Here is a 9,948-nt window from a genome sequence, read left to right on the forward strand (position 1 = left end):
GCACGTTTGGTCCAATGCACAAGTGTGTGCTTACGTATTTGTGTTTGCACATTCACTCCAGACCCAAGTAACCACTCCACCTGCCTCTGTGAGTCTAACCCTTGACCCCTGGAGTGTCATTAAATCCCTGCTAGACAGGCAGCCCTTCAGCTCCTGCATGGAGGACCGTACACCAGCAGACTCCGGCTCTCTTAAAACCCACTTAGAGGCTTACAGCTGGGAGGCCCGACCATCCGATTGAATTAAGGCTATGATTAATTGAATCTAGTAGTGAGTAACTTGAGTGACTGATGTCTCGTAGGACCAAAGGTCTAGACACAATGCTTCAGAATAAAGCTATAGTCATTTATTCAGTGACATCACAGGCAGTTTCAGTACGCCTCAGGCATGGATGGTTGCCTCTAATATTATTGCTTGGAGTGCTGCTTTAAGCCCAATACTACCGGCAGCACTGCTGCTGCTGCTCAGTGTGCCAATGTTAATAAGAGGCACAATATAATTAATACAAATGGAATGTTTAATGCAATTTTTCCATTTCAAAGAAATTCCCCCGGCATCTTTCCCAACAACGAATTCAACTCTCTTGCATTGTCCTCAGGCAAACAATAACCCAAGTTTGGCATTACCTTCATTAGATCAAACTCAATTATTGCAGAGCGCTTGCAGCTCCTCTGGCGCAGGGGCTGCCTGCTCCAGCAACTTGAAGGTCCTCTGGCAGGTCCTGCCCCATTTGTCTTTGATGGACAGCGGCGTGAAACAGTAATTGGAGGCCTGCGAGACCCATACACATCCGTTTGTCAGTTATTCATGTCAGAGCACAGTGTTCAGCTGTTGGGGTTCTCAAAGAATGACCTTTTCTCAAAGGGGACAGGTTTTCCCACTGTCTGAGAGACACCCTGGGAATTATTCAGCCCAGTACAGTACTGCGCTGTTATTACTGTGTGTCCCATGTTGCTGCAGAAAGCTTGTATTGTGTCCTTCCCTGAGGAATATACAGTCCCCGCACGCTTTGATTTGCCAGGTAGTTTGTGCGGGAGGTCTTTTTATTTCTCTCTTTCACAATGAACCATCCTAATGTTTTGAGAAGTAGCAGAACAATGGCAGAAACCTCTCTTTTTCACTCTGGGGACTGAAAGTAAATAGGACCTTTGCTGATGTGTTTGCCTGTTCATTTACAGCACCTTAGAATACAGCTTGCACATTGTACCTCGACGGAGAAAAAAAGGAAAAACTCACAAAGGCATTCTGCAGGACAATAGCGCAGCGGAGGAAACGGGTGCACAATGGAGTCCAGATATCATTCACAACATAGACAGGAGACCATTATCCACAGAGGGAGGGGCCCATCTGAAGGTGACAGGTTTGGGAGACGGAGGAATTGTGTGTGCTACGTTGCCACCAAGACAACACTCTCCCTGAAGCCTAACCTACGAGGACAGGTTTTTGCAGCGCCGATGTCCGCTGGGTTGAGGTGTTACACGTCATCTGCAATAACCTGGATCATTACTCCTGGAGGCTGTTAGAGGGGAAAATCACATCACTCTGCTTTCACCGCTGCCAAGAAAAATTGACACGCTAAAAGTCACACAAAGGCGCACCTCAATATGCACACGCACGCACAGAAGGCCCACAAACAGCCTCGCCGGCATCACCGTCTCTCCTCGCACTTGCAAACAAATACACACACATGTAATCACACACCTGTAATCTATCACATACTGTCAGGGATGTCTGGGGGGTTAACATACCAAGTGGCATCCCAGCAGCGTCCCACCAGCCAGTGTTGCCTGAAGCTGACAGCTCTCACTGCGGCTGCCTTGCAGGAGTAAAGTAAGCATCATTATCGCCTTCTCTCTCGCCATACCTCTCTCTAGTTGGAACAAGCATAACGTTCTCCCAAAGTCTCCCCTTCTTTTATCCACAACCTGACCCTTTTCCCTTCACCGCCGACTCTGTCTTCATTGTACTCCAGTCAGGCGCTAATGCTCCTTGTCCTGTGGCTGGACTCTCTGATCTCCTATTACCCTCTCGTCATCCGACAGTCAATATTATCCCCCCCTTTTCCTGACCAATCCTCCCCTCTCCTTCCCTTTGCTTTCACAAAAGTCTCAAAAGTCAGACAGACAATATTGCCCCCCCCCCCCTTCACTCCTTCATGCACTTGCTCGTCTTCCATACACTTATTAACTGGCTGTCATGTTCAGCAGCCTTCCCCCAGACAGTGTTTAGCGTTCCTCAGTCCACTTACTGCAGCCAGAGTTAAGCCTCTGGGCTTTGCACAGACAGGAATCCAACTAGAGGGGAAAGGCAGGACCTGCGGACATGATCTGTCTGCTGCACTCACTCACACTCTTCCTCCTGCACTAGCTACCTCGAGCCAGGACCAAAACACACACATCATACAAGACGTTACATTTGGGATGGTTTTTTTCTGCCCTGTAGGATAACATAGGGTAGAAGAGGAGCAGATGACCAGATTAGGGAAACTGAAATAACACACTTTTTTCTAAAATAAAAACTGATCGTTTACTTAGGGTTGAAGGATGGAAACTTAGACAGAATTCCCCATTTTGACTGACAATGAACTGAAAAAGTTTTTCCTAAAGATAGCATATTTTCCTATCACTATACTAACATTACATAACTTTCTCTCAAGTTTTAGTAGTTCCATACATGCAGACACCTCACAGTAGGGATGCTTGATAAGACTAGTAGGTCGTCGTTATCTGCAGATATCGGCATCAGCCCAACATGACCATTTCTGCCCATGTAACAGGCCCATAAGAGGATGCTTTAATTATGTGACTTTAATTAGTGGAAATAGGTCAGATTTGCCCTGGTTTTATTGTCAGGATCGTCTAAAGGAGAGCATCATCCAGACCGGTTAAAGGAGGATGGATTTCACAGTTTAATTTGAAAATGTTATATAAAAATAAGTACAGCATGTTTAACATGTAACTCAAGTTGCCCAGTGAATGTTTATTTAAAAAAAAAAAAAGTATTTAATGTCTACACCTGCCAGTGGGCCATCACATTAAGATTAGGCAAAACAATATGATAATTCCACTACAGGAGAGACTCAGTGTTCTCTGCAATTAGGTGGAAATTGGCAATCAGCCAAAATGAGTTGGAAAATATTGGCATATTGTGGCCACGCCCTTATTTATGTGTCACCTTAAGATTTAATAACACGTAAACAGATGAGTTATAAAAACACAGTTGTGGTGTGTCACAGAGGAGTTAAAAAAAACAGAAAATATTCACATTAAGAGTTGAGATCAGAGAATTTTGACTTTTTTTCCTGAAAAACTTAAACTGATTAATGGGTTATCAAATTAGTTGGTGTTTAATTTAATAGCTGACGACTAAACGATTAATCATTGCAGCACGTACTTTTCCCCACAGGGCATATAATCTATGCAAGCAAGATGCGAGAGCATCTTAAAGACAAATTTTTGATCAAGTTTGTTCTTCATTTTACATCAAGTGTAAATCAGTGGGTTCATTTTTTTTACCTCTGCTAAGGAAGTTGTATTGTCACCTCTGTGAGTTAATCTGGACGTGAGCAGGGTGTCGGAAAAACTCATGACACAAATTTCCATGAAATTTGGTGGGGAGATCAGCCTCGAGCCAAGGACCAGTTGATTAGATTTTGATAGTGATCTGGATCTGTGATTTCCACTATTAGATGATTATTGCCCCCCCCCCCCCCCCCCTCACATATTGGATACAGAGATTTAATTCCAAATCCAATCCAAACCCTAACATTACACTCGCAGGGTCAAGAAATCGATTTCACCTTAAATTTAAGAAAGAGGGAATGTTCGACATCCTTGAGGGTGGCTTCCTTCTAGTTTTTCTGCTCACATTTTAGATGACACCCAAACAGAATTCGACTCCCAGGCTCAACTCCGCATTGTGTGGTAGCTACAATACCAGATTTGTCATCTGTCCCTTCCTTCTCCTCCCTCCCCTTCCTGGGGCAAATGGTGTAAGAAATGAGACGTGGCTGGTGGATATACTTTCATGCCCCTGCTTTACCAGTGTCATTTCGGCAACTCTGAAATTGTGCCATGGTCTACAGGGCTTTGTTGTAAATCACTATCTCCCACTGTCAGACTGCAGTCTGCTGTACACTGTGGATGCCTGGCTTTCTGCTGCCTCCTGGGTGACTAATATATCTTGTTAAATTGTGCTGAGAAGCGTGCGGAGAACTGTACACCTTCACTCTTTGTACCGTGTTTGTTTGCTTGCATTTGTGCCTGTGTGTGCTTGTGTGTGCCTATACTTGATACTACAATGTGTGTTCATCTGCGTGTGTGTCTACGTTTTGTGACTGAATAGGTAGGTGGCGATGTTACTTTTGCAAATATGTTCACTAAACTCCACAAGTCTGTCAGGCTTTGTTGGTAATTCAGTTAGATTGCTATTCGGCCAGCTTCTGCTCACCACCACCACCACCACCACAGTATCGGAGTTGTGAAGCTATCTCTCAGCCACTTCATAATTAGAAAAGCTGTGGAGCCAAGCCACAGTTTGAGGGGGAAGAAGGAGAAAAAAAGCTGTTGGCAGACTGCATTATTCAACATTGGCAGCAATTTACTGTCTCCCACCCCAAAGACATGAATCTAAGTGATTTCATAGTCACATCCGTCCTAGTGTGCCATACTGTATAAAGCTGGACTCTTCTCTTATCACCGTTCTTAAGCCATGCACTGTGTACTATCAGCTTCATCCAGCTCTATACATTCCAGCCCAGTCGCCAGTAGAAAATGTTGGCATTGTATGTTTCTGCGAACCATGAATACCTTACATTTGTATGTTTCATATGTATCGTGACAGCCTTTATAAATTGATGTTGTATGTGAGCTGACTTTGTCATCGGGAGGTGGAAGGGATGGTGGATGGAGTGACACCTAGGCCAGACATCTGGCAAGACCACTGTGGACCACTGTCCAAGACCAACACACAAAACTGGTTCTGTTCTTTTAGTAACCCCTCACTAATGGCTTTTTTCCACCAAGAAAAATGGCACAAACTGCTTTTTTCTTCCACTGAGACATCACTGCATTTCCTTCTGGGATTGTCCATTGTCTTAGGAGTCATTGCTGCATTTCAAGCGGCTTTTTAGCCAACCAAACTTTTCGTGACCAATCGTTTTTCCAGTAGCTTTTTGCCACCAAACATGTTTATTTCTTGTGATCCCTCACTGTTTTTTTTAGCGACCTGTGGCTGTTTTTCTACCGGGGATAGTGCCACAAAAAGTGTTTTTTTTTTTTTTTGCGTGTCATCCTTGACTTTCCGGTCGCTTTTTAGCCACCAATCATGGGTGCTTTTTATTGACCTGTTGCTGTTTTTCCACTGGAGATCGTGCCACAAAAAACTGTTTAATTTAATGAGTCATCCCTGACTTTCCAGCGGCTATTTAGCCACCAAACATGGATTTTTTTTTTTGTGACCCCTCTCTAATTGCTGTTTTTCCACCAGATTTAGTGCCACAAAAAGCTTTTGTTGTTTCAGTGATGCACCGCTGTGTTTCCTTCTGGGGTACTGCCATCAAAGGTAGTTGTTTTTAGCATCACTGTGTTTGCAGCGTCTTTTTAGCCACCAAACATGGGTTTTTTAGCGACCAGTCGCTGTTTTTCCACCGGTGATAATGCCTCAAGAAACAATGTTTTTTCACAAGACATTGCTGTCTTTCCTTACAACATGGTGCCATTAAAAGCAGTTGATTTTGAGCCAGCAAACTTTGGGTTCTTTTGTAACCTGTCACTGTTTTTCAACAAGGGAATATTGCCACAAAAGCAGTAGTTTTAAGCCAAAACATAATCTCTTCCTAACCATAACCAGATGGCTTTTGTGCCAAAACCTAACCACATCTTAATTAAAGCACTGTTGAAAAATAAAGAAATGTAAAGTCGCAACATATCTGCTACATGAAAATGTAAAGATGTGATGTATCTGCTGTTCGCAGAAACGTGCACTGCCAACCTTTTTTCTGGAGACTGGGTTGTACTCTCACACAGCATATGCTTCATATCTCTGTCCTACCACTTTGAAAATAGATTTATGAGTATATTTTTGTGTAATTGGTGTTCTCCCGCACAAAGCAGGAAGAGATAATTACCCATTGTTAAGTGAGGTGTAAATTGTCTGATCCGTGTGTATTTATCTTCTCAGCACACAGAGAGCAAAACAGGCCTTTTTGGGGGATTTAGGCAGACTCTACAGCGACGTTCTACTCTCCTGGCCTCCGTCCAGCTCTCAAATCCCTTTTGCTGAAACCTGTCGAGAAACAGCCTCGCCATGGCTTAAACGTATCCCGTCTAATTCTAATGTCTTTTTTAGTCATAGCAAATTCAATCTAGGACTAAGGTTGACCTTCGGAGAGAAGGTGACGCTGGCCCCCGCCAATAGTGGATTTAACTAGAAATAGACAGCACGGTTTCTGTCTCTGTGTGTTGGTGGTTGAGAAATATGTCTTTCCTTATTTTGGTTTCTGTGCAATTATGGTTCTGACTGCTCCGTAAATAGGCGTCTCTGAAGGGAATCTGTCTCATTAGTAAGGAGCAGTTATTAAGTTGCCATTGTGCCTGCAGGAAATTTGCTCTAATGGTCACAAGACGCCTCGAGAAATAAAAGACAATGTCACTGTAGGGGGGCAGAAAAAGAAAAGTCAAATCTGCCATTCGTCACCAAGTGGCTAAGCAAAAGTCTGTGCTGTACAGCAGGGGCATTGTTCTGGAAAAAGAAAAGAAAAAGAAGAGAAGAAAGGAAGGAAGGAAGCCCAGTTGGCTGGCACTGACAGTAGCAACTCCAGATAAATATTTGGCACAAGAAAATCTTAGGAGGAATCCCGTAACACACGCAATACAAACAACGTCATGATTTATTATCACATCATGCAGACCGTGACTAATGCACTCAAACAATCAAGGTGCATCTAGTGAATTACAATGCCCAGGGGTGCTCTTTGCCACAAACATTCGTAAGCGAAGCACATACGTATTAGAGCCACTCGCTGTGCACGCAGGCTCAACAAATGTCCACAAGTACCCAAGCGCACACATGGGAGGAGGAGAGAAGGCCGTAGACATTCCTATAGGGGATTGGAGTTTGCTTCAGCGCCGGCCACCGGGATATGATTTTATTACCTCCAGATGCTGCTGAAGAGAGGACTAGAAACGCTCAATATTATGAGCAGGACACATCAAAATGATGCTGCCCATCTGGAGCACAAATAATGTAATCAACTCGGGTCACCGGTCAACATCGTCTGGCCGTCGGGTAAACCCACCATCCTGTGACGTCACCGCTCACAGGGACAGGCTGAAGCCGGCCGGCAGAATGAGACTCCAGCTTTTTGGAATATCCCCTAAGCTGATGCACATGACCCGCGGAGTGAAGATATTTGGGAGAAGAGAAAGATGAAATGTGAGCGACTGTCTATTGTAATCTGAGCTCTGCTTTAAAACATGCAGATGGCTCTGATGTGTCTATTCCCCTGCCTGTCAAATCAGTTCTGCAGCGTTTCTCTGCACGTCTTCATACGAAGGGCTTGCACAGCTCGGACCATAAACACACTGCTGTACTGTATGTTCCCCACACACATGCTCTCACACACGCATACACACACACACACACACACACACACACACAGGAACTCTATTTGCAGAGCCTTTAAATATTCAGTACCTGCCGTGTTTTCTGTATGACTTTGATCAGCCACAGATTCTACTCTGTCCCTTTCATCTCTGAACTTCAAAACCAGCGTATGAAAAACCTGGACCACAAAACCTGTTCTGGTTCAGACAATCTCTGTTCACCAAGCTGCTCTCTGCCTTCTAAAAACAAGCAGGAAGTTGTTCCAATTAAAAAAAAACAGAAAGAAAAACAAGCAGTGAAGTTAACCTACCCTCTACAAATGTAAAGCTTCGTTCTCAGAGCCTACATGGTTGCCCAATCTCCCCTGATGCTCACAAGTCCTTGTTTGTAATTTAAAAAGCATGTGCGCAGAGGAGTGATTATTGCGGAATATTCCCTGGGTAGTTTGAAAACACCCCCAAACAACTTCTTGGCCGCCTTCAGGCATATTACCTCAGGCTTACATTGAGCCAGCGCAGTAACTACCATGGAGCGATCTGCAGGCAACAGGAAGGACAGTAAAACTTTCTCCTAAATTCAATTTTCAAGATTGCACAGTCCTGTTAGATTCACCACACCTCTGCTCCCTTCCCTCTGTCAATACCTGCAACTTTTGAGTAAAGGAGCCAAGTTAATTCTTTTATAGCCCTGCCCTGCATTATTCAGCGAGCCCTATTAAATATTCACAGCCACATCACTGATATCATCTTGTAGTCAATAACGCTAGAGGACATGTTGTTTTAGCAAACTTGAGTCAACTCCAGGAGTGTTTCCCCCCTCCACACCCAAATCAAAAAAAAAAAAGCAAAGGCCTTTCACCCGATTTCTAACAGCAAGCACAAAAAAGGCAGCAGGGCATCACAGCGCGACTGCAGGCAACCACAGATAGACAGTCATCCGCCTTTATCGGAGCACGCTGTCCCACCTGCATCGATTCGCAATCCCGTGGATTTGCCACTGGCTGCAGCAAGATCATCGGTGGGGAGGGAGGGGAGGGGAGGGAAAAAACATCCACTGATAGATTCAATAGAGCGTTAGAGAGGCCTGAAGTTTTATAATAAAATAAGGCAAGGTGCGTTTGGAGGAGCCCGGGCCCGCATCACTTCTCCTGCGCGGCGGGGCAAAGCGTACTGCGTCGAGCAGGACCTCTGTACCGGAGGGGCACGTTGCCTTTTACATCGGCACATGAATGAGAATTACGCACGGAGCCGTTTAACAGAATACAAAAGTTGATGAGCCCGTTTGCAGTCTACTGACCCCCCGATATAAGTTGAATGAATCGGCTGTGGACATTAATAACTTCCGATTCAAACTCATTTCCAATTCAAAGCCCGGAGCCATTCCAATAATTAGCGCGTTTGGATTCTGCTCCACTAGCGATTTCATTACAATGTACACAAGAAGAGATGAAGCACTTATATAAGCAACTATTTTTCGCATTAATATGTGTGTTAGAGCAGCCCAGAATAACCCGGCTCGGACAATTCAAAACGCCGCAGAAAGATAAGAAGAAGAAGAAGAAGAAGTAAGTGTTGTCTGCTCGAGCGGCGAAATGTGCCACAAATGAGAGCATTTTCCACAGCGGACTGAAGTTGAAGGCAAAAGAGCCGCTCACCTTATAATGAAGTTTATTCTAGGAGGATATTTTTTCCCCGGGTTGTGGAGGCGCACGTCGGAGCCGAGTGTATCCGTTCACTGCAGCTTTTGTTGCCCGTTGTTCCACCTCAACTGCGCGTCTCAGTCGCGCTGCATCACTTCTCGCTGTGGATGTCAGGGAGGCTGAAAGGCTGAGGGGACTCAACCCTCCCATTGGCTGCCATTCACAAGTCCCCAGCAGAACACGGCGTAAAAAAAGGAGGAGAAGGGGAGGAAAAAAAAGAAAAAAAGAAAAACACGACCGATAAAAAACAAAAGGGAGAGGGGAGAATGGGAGATTAGTGCTCCGGTGGGGCTGCGTTTCAACTGCCATGCGATGTTCAAGTTTAATAATAAGAGCCAAGTGTTTTTGTGCACGCGCGTTCTTTACATTTGCATAATCCCTGATTAATAGTTGCAAAGTCAGAGGTTGAGTGTGGGTTTGAATCAATCAATAAATGGTTATTTTTGTAAAAGCCTCCAGTTAAGACTCGGTGCTTGGTTTGAAACCTTGGAAACCATGGATCATGTGTGATTACAATGGCTGATTAAATTTGGGCGCCTCTGTATGAGGAGAATTAATAAATGCAGCAGCTACTATCATGCCAGTGCAAATTAGCATGTGTTTGATATTATCATGTTAGTACCACAGCTTAGTGCTGCATTTCT

The 9,948-nt window shown here is 44.5% G+C and overlaps 1 protein-coding gene across 1 annotated transcript in view; it reads right to left on the bottom strand.

The window, feature by feature from the left end:
• Nucleotides 1-9,434, bottom strand: part of LOC126397484 (cadherin-6-like) — a 91,342-nt gene extending 81,908 nt beyond the window's left edge. The window contains exon 1 of the mRNA XM_050056322.1: nucleotides 9,260-9,434. The gene's annotated coding sequence lies outside the window, so the exon portion shown is untranslated. The remainder of the gene's footprint in view (nucleotides 1-9,259) is intronic.
• Between the last annotated feature and the right edge of the window lie 514 nt (nucleotides 9,435-9,948).

This window comes from Epinephelus moara, chromosome 11, assembly GCF_006386435.1.
Source record: "Epinephelus moara isolate mb chromosome 11, YSFRI_EMoa_1.0, whole genome shotgun sequence".
Lineage (NCBI taxonomy): Eukaryota > Metazoa > Chordata > Actinopteri > Perciformes > Serranidae > Epinephelus > Epinephelus moara.